The sequence below is a fragment of the Limanda limanda genome, chromosome 21 (assembly GCF_963576545.1).
Source record: "Limanda limanda chromosome 21, fLimLim1.1, whole genome shotgun sequence".
In the NCBI taxonomy this organism is placed as follows: Eukaryota; Metazoa; Chordata; class Actinopteri; order Pleuronectiformes; family Pleuronectidae; genus Limanda; species Limanda limanda.
In genome coordinates this window covers 16,850,205-16,866,238 of record NC_083656.1, presented here as the reverse complement: position 1 = coordinate 16,866,238, position 16,034 = coordinate 16,850,205, and positions in this window count along the sequence as shown.

Sequence of the window (16,034 nt, the reverse complement as noted above, 5' to 3'; positions counted from 1 at the left end):
TGAAAATGTCATCTCAAAAAAGTATTAAATTTATTGTATACCTTATTAAATACAGACAATGAACTGAAGCTGTGGTAGAATTAGCACCAATGAAGTGTTGCGAAGTTTATTTGATGTGTATCATGTCTGTTCCTCCAAAAGATTTTTCCTTAAAGTTTTCTGTCAATTTCTGCAGACACTCAGCAATAGAATCAACAAGTGAACAAGTATTGAGTGAAATTAAAATAATATGAATATCTTTGCTTAGTAATGTGCCTTTCAAGGTACCCAAGGATGCTTCAAAGTGTAAAAAAATGAAAATAAAACAAAACAAAGGACAGATAATATTAGTAGAAATGTTGGCGTTGGTTATTTAAACTAGAGTGAACAGACAGGTTTTAAGGAGGTTTTTAAAAGTGTCCTTGGATGAGGCATTAGGTTTCATTCTAGTGCAGTGATGAGATGTAACCAGGTTCATTTCTTTGTTATTTTACTTTGCGCTTTGGCCCAAACAACAAACAAACATTTTCATGTTTCTCGTTGTCAGATTTATTTTGGGTTAGTTTTGACTTTTTAATCTATCTGTAATTTGTCCTCCACATTTTTGCATTTATTGCGTTACATATTCACATTGTTATGTTTTCATATGTTTAAAGGTAAACCACAAAAAGAGTGGAATTACTCCACTGATCCAATCAGAGCAGGCAGGAAACATTGGTCTATGGGGGCCACTGCTGGGACTCAACAGTGATGGAACAGACTAAATCAGAGAATAGGCTATACTCAATTTTTACTTTTGACATTTATGTGTGTTTAAAGGCAAGTACTTACTTTAACTACAGCGGAAAGGTTAATGGATACTTTAATTTGAGTAAATTTTTTTCTACTTGGACCGGCTGTGGCTGAGGGGTAGAGTGGTCGTCCTTCAACCTTAGGTTTGGCATTTTGATCCCCAGTCTTCCCCATCTGCATGCCGAAGTTTCCTTGGGCAAGATGCTGAACCCTGAAGTGCTGCTAATAGATGCGTTGTATGAACGTGTGTGTGAATGGGTGAATGTAAAAACTGTACTGTAAAGAGCTTTGAGTGGTCATCAAGACTAGAAAAGCGCTATATAAATACAAAACCAGTTACCATTTACCACTTGTACTCTTACATAAGTAAAATGTTGAGTGCTGTTTCCACCACAGGTACGGGAGGTTGGCGAGCAGATCCATATTTGAGGATGGAGGGGGTGGTGGAGTCTGGGGTCCAAGACATGGAGGGCTTTTGAGGTGAGGAGGAGGATTGTGTAAAGGATGCGGGACGTGACCGGAAGCAGGAGAGGATAGATCAGGGGTGATGTGCTGCCAGGGTTTGAGTCGGCTGAGAACATGGAGTGTTGTGCTGTCACGGCGTGTGAGCGTGTTAGCGTTTGCTCGTCTTCTAGGTGCCTCGACTGGATTGTTTTTGTGCGTATGTTGTGGCGAGAGTCACCGTTAATGTCCCAGTTTAAACTCCACAGCACGAGGAGCCTTTCGACCCGGCACTTTTGGTCCTGAGAGTTCTAAGACTGATTTGATCTCAGGGCTGCATCTCTGCCAGATGTTTTGAGCACAAATTTGGCTTTATGCATCTGAACAACACCCAATCTAAAAAAGTGAGTGCATATATTATATTTTGCCATAGTGTTGAGGGAATGTATCTTTCCAATTAGTATCGAATGCAAGAGTGCAGACATTATCACTCACCAATCAAGTATGCATATCCAGTGGCGTGAATAGAGGCGTCTATATTAATAATTAGGGCAATAATTTTAACTAATTAATACCACTGGGGCTGTAGAAACTTTCTATGCAGAGAGCATCATAGAAGTTGGAGGTCTCTGTCGGCTGAAGATAAGAGAAACGGAAAAGGCTCAGACGATAGAGACTTCTGAATCATACTGATGGAGTGTAACCAGGCAGAGTGGGACTACAGAACAACAGCTTAATCCCACTGTTCACTTTCCTATTCAAGCTTTTTAGTGTCAGGGGGTGTTTTTTGGGAAATCATTAAAATACAATTGCATTTACCAGACAAAATACCCTGTGTGATCCGTGTTGTAAAGAAGCAGACTGGAGATACATACGCAAAAGCATTAATAGGCTAACCTCGCCCTTTCTTTTGTACTGCAACAATCCCCCTGAAATACCAAAGTTGGGTTTTCAAAGAAGCGAAAAGGTTGGAATAATAAATGAGAGAGATGATTCATTTGCGTAGAGCTGCCGGTGACGTGGGGCTTCGTAGTGAAGAGGGCAGAGAGCAGCGGGGGGGGGGGGGGGGGGGTGGAGGATCAGCGTTTCAGCCGACTGCCGGGCTCGCCGTAATTACATCTCACACTTTGCAGCCTGCGGAGCTGAGGTGAGGAGAGGAGAGTGTGAAAGAGATGCAGGGAGATTCCCACAGTACGCATCGCTTATCCATTTGAGCTACAAAACAGCTGCAATCCCCTCAAAAATAAAGATGTGAGAAAGACTTTGGCGTTAGATTTAAAAAAAAAAAAAAACTGGCACAGGCTCTGGGCTTCTTACTGCCTCAAAGTACATGCATACTTCATGAATTTAATTTCTCTTTTTAAAAAATGTTGTGGATCAAGATTCGTGGTTTCTATGAGGTAGTTTGTATCGTGTGCAAGTTGTTACTGATAAAGAACATCCTGTACCACATATCGGCTGCTGCTTCACACAGCTGAGATACTATGAACCAGACAAACATAGCTTCTCATTCATTCTTATTAATTATTTCATATTTCTTTCTGTTGTCTTCATTTTGTACATTTTTCATCCTTTTTGGCATAACATATTTGGCCAGGCGTCTTATGCTACATGTGGGTAATAGGCGCCTTCCTCATGTCTTGCTGGCTTCACACATAAACAGAGATTAGTGTGTACAATGCACACCTGCCTGGATGAATTCACATGTATGGATGTTTGCCAGTGCATTATTTAAAGTGGCTGTGCTGTGCCACATGAATTCATTGCCTATATTGTTTATTAATCCTCGGATGCTGCAAGGCGGAACATCGTGTATAGGCTCCAGTTGACACAGGTTTACCCTTGTTAAGTCTCAGCCTTGTGTCTTCTCTCCCATCACCTATTGCTCCACCTTCCCTGCTCCCCAGCTGTGTGCGCCTCCTTCCCCGTATCTCGCCTGTGTCACACTTTGTCACCTTACCCCCCCCCCCCCAGTCCTCTGATTCAATTTGTCCTTTTCACATGACCTTTGTTCAGATTGACATTGTTTCACTCCACCACTTCCCCTTCTCCTATCACTTTCTCCTTTCCTGTTTTATTCTCTATTTCACCTCACCGCTCTGACCTCTGCAGACCTCGCCATTTATCGCTCTCAGACTTGTAAGAGCCAGCAGTACTTTATTCCAGAAGTGCGTTTGCCCTTGAGCTCAGTGTGATGTTAGAGTTTGACTTTCCAAGTTAAGCCTCTCGCCTTTAAAAACGGTTGTGTTGTGATGTGATGAATTAGGGTTTGGCAGGAGCTGCTGAATAAGCGTATACAGCATAAATGCAACCACCACATACAGTTATTCCATTACACACCTGCTGGTCAACAGTGACATATTGTACTGAAATATAATGCAATTGAACCAGACTCAGTCGCATGAAGGTCTAGCCAGGAGAGATTTGAAGTAGGATAATATTAGCTTGGCTGGGTCCCCTCTAAAGCTCATTAATAAACATATTTCTAATTATTGGAATGATAACATGGGGTCAGACAAGCTGTGTCCTCATAAATATCAAGTATTCAATTATTTTCTGTGAGGATTGTGGAGATCTGTCTCTTTTCATGGTCCGTTTGTTTACGCGGGATGTTAAGTGTTCTCCGTCCCCGCTCTACCTTCTCTCCCTTCAGTGCGTGCAGCTGTGACTGTAGGTTTCTCTCTCCACACACCTCATCCTCATCTCTGCATTTAGCTCCAGTATCAAGACTGATCTGATCATGGCCTCGTTGCCAGAACGTCACCTCGCCTTGTAAGATAGTGCTTAGGCTGAACTTGGCCCCTTGATCGACATTTTTTTGTGTCCCTGCCTTCTGCCCCACGAACCCTGTCTGTGTTCCTCTTACTAGGATCATCTAAGCTGTTTTCAGACATGAACTTCAAAGAATGTTCGCATTATTGGTTCCGGACTTTGCCTTTTACACTTGAACAACACAGAAGGAGATTCTCTGCTCAGATGCATTTACAACAGAACATGTTCTGGAGCGTTCAGGTGAGGGGTGGTGCAGGAGGCAGGATATAACGTATACATCTGCCGTTGTGATTTGTTAAGATCACATCCACACCGGCGTGGGTCCGCATCAACAAAAGCTCTCAAATGTTGTTGTCTTCTAAAGTTGACATCTTCATCCACACCTTCTACATGTGTTTCCGATTTTGTTAGTTAAAGATTTTGATTAGGGGCTGGCAGGATAAACTCCAGGGAATAGTGGCAGCAACTCACTTGGACTTGCGCTCTCACATGCAGGCCCTTTGAATAAGTTCAAGAGTTCAGTGCATATCTTAAAGCAGCTCTATGTACGTGCTCTGCTCCTTCAGCTGCCTCAGTCACACTTTTCCCCCTGGACTCCCTCATTCACACTCACGCTGAGCTTATCCACTGGATTTCCCCCGACTACATTCTCTGCCCTGCACTCTGGACCCCCCCCCCCCCCCCCGAACCCTCAAGCCGGTTATATACCTGTGGTTATTGAGCAGGTAAATACTGGCCGCAGTCCATCGAGCCCTGAAGCCCTGTAACACAGATGTAGTGCTCATATTTCTGGTGCATTTGGTTTTAATTGGTTATTTGATTATATAAAAACAGGGTTAGAAGTCATGACTGACAACTGAGACTCCCAATTGGATTATTGCTCCAAATGTGCACAATGGCACTATTCGTTATTTTAGTGTTCGTGGCGACGCATTGTCCATGCTCTATGTGATGACCTCAGACAACCCTTAAAACAGGGCCTCAGTATGATGGATTAGTTAGGGACAGAGTTTGTGTGTGTGCGTGTTTGCGTGTGTGTGTGTTTGCGCAGGAAAGAGAGAGAGAGCTGTGCACTGTAACGTGATGAATAGCTGGATGTTCCTAAACTCCAGGGGTTGAAAGTATTGGGGGAGTGTGAACGATCAACATCACATAATATATATTTTTGTGTGTGCCGAGACACAGGAAATTGGCTGAAACCCGTCCCCTGAAGGCACGTATAGGAAGAACAAATTGTGAATCTGTATGAGTCTGTTAGCTACATAAATACCTGAGGAGCAAATGTTTTCGAGCAATCTCTGACACTCTAATTGGGCCCCCATTGGATTGTATTTGGATAATAACATTGGTGCTTTTGGCATTAAACAGACACCACATGACCGTGTTTGAGTACACAAAATAAATATACATTTAAGACACTGTAGACGTGGGACCTAATTGTTAACCGCTCCAACATCAGTACAGTCTGTTTGCCATATGTATGAAGTTAGTCTTGCTTGACGTAGGCTGCAAATTAATGAATCCCATGTGAAGCGGAAGAGCTCCAGGAGCAGACCAGGTCACCTTCGTGACTGGTTGGCTGTAAACATAGATTCTGATGCTGCGTTCAGGTCAAATGAGACAGAAGTTACAGATATTAACAGTTTGATAACATACCTGAAAATAAGTTGGTTTGTGGAATTAAAATACCTTGATTAATAATATGTATATATCTATCCCAAAATGTCTGTCTGTCTGTATGTGGCTCGAATGTCTCAAGAACCATTCATCTTATCAACTTCACACCTGGCATGTGTGTTGTTAAGGCCCCAAGGAAGTGCAGCGTCTAATTTGGTGTGATTTGGAGATGGCATATGTTCAACATGAATAAACATAATATAAATAGACGAACAGCGTTCTACAGGAGTGGCCACTGAGACTCATCAACATAAGTAACGTTGCGGATGACGACAGCAGCATGTTCACAACAACAGCAACGACAAGGGATTCTCCATTTCGGGGTTCTGCGTACTGAGCGTCACTAGATTCACAAGTGGATCAAGTTTGGTGTTAATGCACCAAAGGATGCTTTTGAGATCAGATCACTCAGACTACATTCAGAGAAACATGTGGCCACATCCTTTATAGCTATGAAAAGGCAAATGTGTCCCTGGCCACATATTCACCTACTCAGCTGACGTCCTCTTTAGTTACGCTGGATAATTCACGTTATTGTTCGTGATGCTGAACAGTCACAGTTTGTCTTGTAGCCCCAGTTGCTTTTGTTTATTTGCCTTTCGGTGTATGTCATGCTTATTCAGTGTGGAAATGATCTGGATTCATTTTCTTGTTAAGTTGTTTGGGCCAAAGCGCAAACCAGTGCCTGCTTCATGTTGAAGTAACATCTGGGGCTCCTGATGTCATCCACAAAAGGCTAATATTTTATCTTACCAAAGCTCCAGCTGTTTGTGATGAGTTTTGTCACAGTGAAAAGCAACCACTGATTTTAAACAGCCATCAGTGAATAAACTTTACAGGAAGTCAATGAGTCAGCAAGGAGCGTAATCTCTGAGGAAAATATCCAACATCTGCTGAATACACAGCGTGTCGAATTCAGGCTGTCAGGCTACAGCAGCCATAAGATGGTTTCATTTGTTACAGGTTACTGCAGTTTGCACAGCGTCACGCCCTGATTCATTCTCTCTTCTTCTATCTCCATCCTGCTTATAACCTTCTGACAATCAGAGAACTGCTTTTGAAATGTTGATGGCATTTCTGGTCTTTCTCTCCCTCCATCCGCTGGCAGCCAGTATTCTCCTCTCCTCAGAGAACGTTATTAGTGGTTCAATTTGACCCCCACATACAGCTACCCCACAATTACTCAAAAGTCAGAGCTATGGGGATGGGGCAGACATAATGAGGCTGGTGAATGTGGGAAGACAACATGTCCTTTATTTGTATTCCAATGAAGTCACATCACTTACAGATCTACATCCAGAGAGTCAAGCACCATCTCAACAACACAAAACTCTCCCACAGGCTGCATACAAAGATGAGCAATGGTTCTCCACTTCCTCCTGCCATCCACAAATGAACCCACAGTATCTCTGTCATGAGCGCTGCCATCTTGCATCAAGGTCGTCAATGGACCCTATGTGCATAGGTCCCGCCGACCAATCACAGGACAATCGTGACACTGGTTTAATGATGTGTTATTGGCCTTGGCTGTTTGGTGCATTGTTTTTTGTTCTCTCTTTTGTTAACCACTTCTCCGTCATATGCACTTCCAGGGAATTCCACCTGGAGAGCCGCCCTTTTTTTTTAATGAGCTCACTATTTAGTCCTCTACATAGAAGACCCTATATAGTAAATTAGGGAATAGTGAATAAGTGGATGATTTCGCACACGGCCATAGTCTCTCTGTCAGTTTGTCTGTTTGTCCTTCACAGATTTAACTTGTGTTTCTATTGAGTTGGAGACCTGTGTTCTTTCGCCCACCCTCAGAGCCTGTTAGTCTATTCTTTCTGTTTCTTTATTAAATTCACCTTCACCAGCCTTTGCTTCTGCACCTGCATTTGGGAGCGGCTTTAACACCTACTAGTCCTCCATCGTTATATAGACAGTCCATGAACTATCTCCATAAGTCATCAGGTGGGCTGAGAGATCTTGGTCTGAGATCAGCTGGTGTCTGAAGAGCTTTAAAAAGCCAACGGAGCGAGAACGGACTGAACTCTCACATGATGTTTTGGGAGTGTTTGGCAATAAAAAACCTTTTCAGCGAATCCTACTTGGGTAGTTATGTACTCAAGAACCATATGCCCCTGATGCAGTCAACAAAAAGCAAGATATTGAGATTCTTCTTGACTGAGATGATATCACCGGCATTAGGGGCAATGTTTGTTGAAAAGTTGTATCCCTCAACCTCACCTTAACAGATGGAGGGGTGGAAGAGGAAGAAGTGATTTGTTTTTTGTTACTCCTTTAGATTAAATACTCACAAGACAAAAAGACAAAAATGAGACACATGCACAAAAGGATGCAAAACAACTCCGGAGGGACGCGAAAACAACAAGGAGACAAAAACAACCACATGATTATAAAGTGATGCTACAAAGCAGCAGATAAAAAACCCATCTGGCAGGGACACGAAAGAAAGTATGAAAAATATATGCAGAGTAATTCAAGAATTTCGAGTTTGGGGTGAGCCAATCACTCATAGCTGAGTTTAGCAAGGGCTTTTTAGAGTGAAAATAAAATATTTATCACCTCCACTGAGGACGTTGTGTTTTCATCTGAGTTTGCCTGTTAATAAAAGTTTGGGGCAAGAAAGAACCCATAACATTTTTGTGCAGATCCGGGTTTTTTCTTGGTGATAAAAACAACAACACTTTAGTGCAGATTCAAATACAAAAACAAGATAAAGTGAATTTAAATGTGGTTTCATCAGGGGCATTGGCAGAACTCTACTTAGTACCATTCTAGTTTCAATTGTTGTGTAATATTTCTCTTTTTATGAACTTTATCAATGATGATAGAAACCCCCATGAAATAGTTCATGTAGCAGAAGAAAACAGGTTCAATGAGATCAAACAGTTTGCCCCCTTTTATTTTTTTTAAACAGGGATTTTGTTTTCTATTATTTTCATCCAGCCAAAGTATGAGTCGACCCCTTTACTCCATGATTGTAGTCTTTTAGAAGACCTAGTTTTCCAATTATGGGGGCTTTGGGATTCTTTGGGGATCTTTTCCAACGAGCTATCAATGGCAGCTCTGCGGCTCATTGTTCGAGTCCAGGGGAACCGTGAAACAGCGACTTATCGGTGTGATTGCTTGAAGATCAGTTGGTCTGTCTGGGTTCTTAGAGAGCTGCACTTGATGGAGGGTTTTCTATCCCTAGTCATCAATGCACCACTGTCTCTGTCTGGTTATTGGCTTTGTGTAAAGTCGAAGTGAGACAGCAATTTAAGCTTTGATTGATTTCAGTCGCATCTTTTTCTGTTAGATTAACATTAACATTACATATAGTATAAACACATCGTGACAGCTCCATACAGTGTCGGCCTATGTACTTGTTCTGATTTGTCTCTTTCAGGACAATGGACCGGAGAAGCAAAGAGGGTAATTCTACTTAAACACTATACTAGTTTCCTGTCAAGTTTATTAGTACTATTCATTTTGTTGCTTTGCATTAATGGTAAACACAACCTCTAATTGTGACTGTTAATATCATCAAACATGACAACAGAGCGTAATAGCCTAATCAAAACCCTATTCAGTGTACTGTTAGTTACTGGAGCAGTGAGAGCCCTGACAGGCTGATCATTCACATGAACTAGAATTTTAGTGTTTTAGAAATGGCCTATAAATTGCCTGAAATCGACAGCCTGTTTGAGGCAGTGTTTATTAATATTTTTAATCTGTATTTTTGTGCTTTATTGGGCACAATAGATGCAATTTTTGTTTTACTTACTCAAATGTAATCCTTACAGACAGTGCTGGATTTATTTGTGCAGGTTTTGAGATATGTCTTTCTAAGATAATCACTCAACAGTTTTATGAGTGACTAAAAGAAACATTTCAACTCTAAAGAGGATGAGGTGATTGGACAATCTACCAGAGTAACTGTGAGCAATTTTCCAGGAAATATCAAGAAATCTTCTCTAACAGCTCACAGGGATGTCTGAAATGAAAAGATGTTCACCTCACTGTCGAGTGGGACCCAGAGACTGTGGCTCAGAACTGCAATAACATTGTCATAATGGATGTGCCTGATTCACCAATCTTAGGCCCTTTTTCAACATTGGAACAGGGTTGGCTCTGAATGTGTGACCACATGTGATCGGACCTCTGCAAATACAAAAGAATGTCACTTCTGTACACAAAGACCAAATTATGTAGATCTCAGCCAGTTGGACTTTACAGATGTTGTCACTGTCAATTTTCTCCTGAGCTGTCCACTTGTGATCACTCTGGATGGGTGTTTAAACCAGGTCTAAACAGGGTCTCAAGCTCAAGATCTGAAAAATTACAAGATCCTTCATCAGCCAACTGCTCCCAAAAGAACGACAAAGACAAAATAACTAACAAAAGAATCTCACTTCAGTTTCTTTCTTAAAGTAAGCAACTCTGTCTTAACTGAGATTATCAAAAATAATACACCTGCATGACATCATGAGCATGTGAGCTTGTTGATGTAAAAGTACAGGCATCTTGTTTTGCTGGAAAGTTCATTTCAATAAACTGGAGACTCTGGAAAAATCCACTCACCAAATTCAGGTCAAAAAGTAGGAAAAACTAGTTGTAACACACGGACATACTCTGGGAGTTAATGGTAGAACGCTGACTCGTAGGGAACAGACAACCTGGCGGAGAATGAGAGGAGCATGGATATAAATTCACAAGGGAGGGGAGACAATTGGAGGAGCTGGAAACACAGGAGGGCAGGACAGGGATAACCTCAAAAGAGACAAGAGGTGGATACTACAAAATCAAACGGTATAAAACCTGAACTATCCTGGAGACGTGACAGGAATGTGTTATGATCTGTTTTTTAGCGGACCCAAAAGGCAGAACACAAACACAGCAGTAAAACAGGTTTATTGTTGGAAGCAGGAGCTGAGGTGGTGGTGGCAGGCAGTGGAGTCAAGGCAAGGTGAGGCCGGAGCAGATCAAGTTGAACAAACGGAAGGTGCGCAGCTGATTCTGTGGCAAAGGGAGCACAGGGTATAAGCATCACAAAACAAGAGAAATGTAGTCACAGAAGCCGAGAGAAGTTACCACGCTGGTGAACGGACAATGTGGCGACGACAGGGGAGATGAGCTGAGGTCTTATAGAGTGAGAGGTGGAGTGGATGAGGAGATGAATGTCAGCTGCGCCAGGTATACCACAGGAGGCCCCTCCCAGCTCCAGGTAGAGCCACACAGGGAAGGAGAAACAGTGGGGTCAGGGAAAACACTAAAATGTCATCTTGTAGTCAATTTATATATATATATAAATAATGTGTACTATAATTTCAGTAAAGTTTTAAAGTACCAAACAAAAATTTAATGAAATTTCTTTTTCAGAGAACTTTTCAAAGCTGTTGCCTGCTGTGGTCATGCAGCTTTTAAGCAGTAAGCCACGACTCGTCAGGTCAGCCGCAGAAACAAATCACGAGCAGATTTCCAATCAAGGGGTGTGCCTGCCCTCTGAAAGACTCTTGTCCCCTCAGTGATGGCAGCGCTAATCGATTTCTGGGTCGCACAAGGAGCAGGGGCTGAGCAGAGATGAAATAGGGAGGGATGGTGTTCTCATAGCGAGGCAGAGACACTGAGCCTCGGACACCAGAGAGAGCTTTGGATGGATTAAAGAGATTATAGGGAGGCTGCAGAACGGCGGCGCAGGGAGGTAACACATTTGTACGACAACATTAGCAACACGGACGAGGAGAAATTATGAGGGTGGAGACTGGGAGAGCCAGATGGCCAGGAGAGAGCTGAGAAATTCAGGAAGACATCTCAAAACCAGAGCTGACAACTTTGCGAGGAGCATTGGCAGAGAACAGTTCTACCTCCCTGAATGAATCCTTTGATTTTACTGAACCCATTCAGAATAAATTGATTTCGTGATATTTTACAAGTTTCCCACCAAATATTGCCCAAATATCCCAAAGCAAATTTGATATTTTTTAGGCAAACATGCAGTACTCTCAGCAAAATGTAATCTGGAAATATCTAAAGTTGCCTGTATGGTAAATGGTCAATATGGCCCAAATAGCATAAAACACATTCGGGCCACCTTGTTGTACTTTTGGTTGACATGCGGTATTACCAAGAGCTCTCATTTCATCTGGGCTGGATGGGTTATTATTCGTATTATTATTTTAATTCAGACCAATTAACAAGCCATAGCTGCCAGTTGGATCTTCTATTATTCCACAGTGCAATAACCCAGACAACACAGACCTACTCTTCAAGCTTTACTCAATGTGATACAGAGGGGAAGAGAGAGATCCAAACGTCAATTCATTAAAAAGCTATTTTACTTTTCCCAGCTGGTTATTTGCAGTCAATCTATGAAAGATTTAATTAGTGTGTTTTTCGATTTCTTGACACAAATCAAGTGGCTGATTAAATACGCTGCTCTGAAATGTGAGCTCCTGTAAATCTGGCCCGACCTGGTGGGATTCAGGATAATTGTTTTTCAGCTCTGATAAAGACTCAGATTCACTTTTCCTGCATTTTGTAGCTCGTCCTAGTCACACACAGCAACAATAGATCCAAACACCCACGCGCTGACAGATGCAGTGGGCCGCATTAATTTTGAATGAATGTGTAGTGCAGACTTTTCAGCTCTCATAACAATGAATCATACCTATTTTAATTAATAGTCTAAGCTCTTCTGCAACAAAACAGAGTCAACACAGGAAGCACCAAGCTGAACCCCAAAGTTTCCATTACCTTAATTTTCCTATTGTTTCATAGTCAGTATTAATGGTTTAATCATTCTGTTATATTTGTTATGTATTCCCTGAAATGTTTTTGCTTTATCTGCTTTCGGCATATCCTTTGCAAGAGTTTCACAAACGTCTGCATTTGTTCTTCATTCATAGAGTAGCCCTTCCAGCTCATACTCAGCTTCTTTTCTCTGGGCCATCTGCTCCATCTTTTCTCTTTTCTTCTGTCTCATCCTCTGTTCCTGTTGTGTGCTGCTGCTTCACCACCTTGGTCTCACGTAGCCATCAATAAGTCTCAGGTTCCTCTTCTCCACGATCTTGTTAATGCAGAACCCTGGTTTCACAGTAATAACAGCAACAGCAGGAACAGCAATAACATTTCTGTGAGGCTCTAACTCTTAGTATGCACCACTCATGTGCTAATGCAAAAACATGTCAACTCGGCTTTGGCATCTGAAACACTGAAGGTCATGAACTCCTCATTTCTGGCTTCACTGGAGAGGAACTTTTCAATTTGTGGGGTAATCTCATCACCTTCATTTAAATAACGATCGATATCAGTTGTAATGTTTCTTAACCACAGAGGATTTATTTACTATTTACTTTCTCCGTAATTGCTTAACATTTAGAAAAGATGCACTATTTCAGCATGTCCTCTGAAATGTATTTCTCATAAAAACAGGATGGAAGTATTACAAATCCGCTTCTCTCGATCGCTCCACACATTCATTTTTTGGTCTCTTCAGTAGAGGTTTGAGACACATGCCTCATGTAAGACATGATTTATTCACATGGTCTCTTTTCCATTACCCTTTCCCATTACCCTCCCTTAAAAAGAGTTGGATGGAAAAGCATTTTGTCTGTCAATCTCTAAGAGGAGACAAAATTATTCCCTCAGTGAACAGACTCAAAGTTGTGTCTTCTTCCCAGTGGACGTTCAAAGTAAAAAATGAAATGATTATAGATTCACTAATCTATATCTAGCATCATCAATTTAAATGGACAGTTATTATTCATAACAATGTGTGTGGGCTCCATGGTTAATTCTTTACCCTCAGGGTTAATATGTTTTATCGACAATTAATATACAGTTCAGATGTGTATTCAGAGTATTTACAAATTTTAAACATATACATGTGACTGGTGAAAACATCTGTGTTGAGCAATGTTTGGCTCCATTAAACTCCCCCTTGTTATTCTCCAGGTAAAGCAGAATAAAAGCTCCCAGGAACAAACGTGAAGTTGCTCTTTCAAGGGAATGTGTTAAAGCACCAGGGTCCAGAATCATTATTTAAAAACATGTATTTTATACGTGAGTCTATAAGAGAACATATGGATAGGTTTGATGAAATGAAAGCTGCCTGGTGTTGTTCCTGGGTGAGGACATGGGAAAGGATTGTCTCACACCACTACGTTGTGAAAGAGTACCAGCTTCCACTTGATTATACAACCTTTTATGGGATTATGTGTATGTGTGTATCTGCCTGGTGAAATAACAGATGATAAAAACCAACTAAGCATGTATCCAGACGTCTTTAAAGATTCACAGCCGGCCTGCAGCTAATGATTAATGGAAGAACTCTCATCTGATGCCATCCCCAATAAGAATCTGCGAAAGCCTGGAAATCCAAAGAAACTACCCGGCACAAGGTGTGTGACCGGTTGTAAGTGAGCAGAGAGGAGCAAGTAGGGGCCTGTTGTGTTATCAATGAGATGCTGTATCCCAAGAGACACTGCACTGCGCTTACAAAATAAAAAAGGAGCACAGTTGATGTGGTAGAGGAAGGTGAAGTCATGTCCTCCCTGTGAGTTTACACCTGACAACTGCTGTCGTATAGAAACAAACTGTTTCTATACAACACCATGAGAGGCTTTTAGGATAATACTTTACTACAGGAAACTGATGTCAGAGTGGTGAGAAAAACGGCCGAGTAATAAAAGGAGACATCAGAGGTTTTACAGCAAAATAATGAGCCAGAATGTAAGAACAGAAGCCGACAGAGCCTTCAAATGATGAAGAGCAACACAGTCACCAAACCATGGACCTGCAACACGCTCAAACACATTTGTGCGAACTTCTGGAAATATGTTAGCCCGGAACATCTTACAACGTTTGATTTACAAACGAATGAGAATGATAAAATAAATCAAATTTATTGTGAATGAAAGAGGTTTACTCTGGCACTCAGACCCCAGCAGTAAGTAGAATTAGGAATTAGGTGCTTTGGCTATTAAGGAGACTTTCCACCTTCCATCTGATGGATATGATGTTACTTCATCCGGGCACAGGACCAAACTGCTGGTAGATTATCACAACCTCCTCAACCACCGCCATGTGTGTTGATGTCCAAAGCTGTAGGCAGTGATGGTTTTTTGAAACGAGCATAGCTTTAAAAAAAAGGCAATTATATATAAAACATAATGACAATTATATTTTGTTGGGCACTGAGCTATTATTAGTGGCACAAAGTTGCTCCTTGGCTTCTCTACTTTTACTTGCAACGTTTTGCTCAAGCATTTTTCAAAGAAGCCAAATGCACTGACACAAATTTAAGTGTGATGGATTGAGATTGTGATCAGCAATGAAGACAAAGATCATATCCATTAAAAATACTTAGGTTTTGACGTCAACAAATTGCATCAGATTGGCCAGGTAAGGAAGAAACGTGAGTTTCATCAAAACAAGGGCAGGCTCTCTGTCTGCAGCTGGTGGGAGACAAACAGGCGAAAAGAAACACAAGGGATCCAAACTAAATGTTGAACTAAACCATATGCAGGTAACATCATTAAGAAACGCTGGAGCAAAACAGGAATAAAACAACCGGACCGAACAAACAAAGAAGATTGTGAAGCAAAGAGACTAAGCCAAAAATGAAAGTCTGGTTATTTGAACACATCGGAACAGGGCAAACAATCACAAAGGTGTTAAACCAGACAAAGACAAGACGAGAGAGCGTAAACTTCTCAGTAATTGTCCTGAGTCCTGAAGAACTGAAGTGCAAATTCAAAGTCCAAAACCAGGAAGGGAGTCCCAAACAGAAAGTTTCAGGAAAGTAATTCAAATCCAGATCAGTGGCGGATCATGAAAAAGGACTGAGAAATCTTAATCCAATGTGACACGACTCACAGATAGGAGTTGATACAGAGACACATCCTCAGTAGTGACCTGTGTAATGACTACCTTTGGTTCAGCAGGTGGCTCACATGTCAGGGAGGCTTTTGTAAGAACTCAGCCTCAGGTTATGTTTGTAAGTGATTAGTGAGTATTAACATCCCATCGGACACGTATTAGATTCTATCAGTTATCAGAGAATCATCGCTGTTAATCTCTTTGGAGATACTTACACATGTCTAACAATATAAAAAGTGTTGTGATGAGTTGTCCCTCTCTTGTTCCCCTCCTCTGGACCATCATTGTTTTGATGCACAGGATTACACAGAACTGCTGGTGACCTGCTCATCAGTGGGTGGACATGTTGTTTTGATACTTAAAAATTGTTAATGAGAATCTTTCAACAATTATTCTTCACAACGTATTGATCTTTCTCATCATTATTATTACGCACATGCTTTTACAGATAAATATACATACAATATATATAACAAGTATAACAGTATATGCAACAACCATAACAT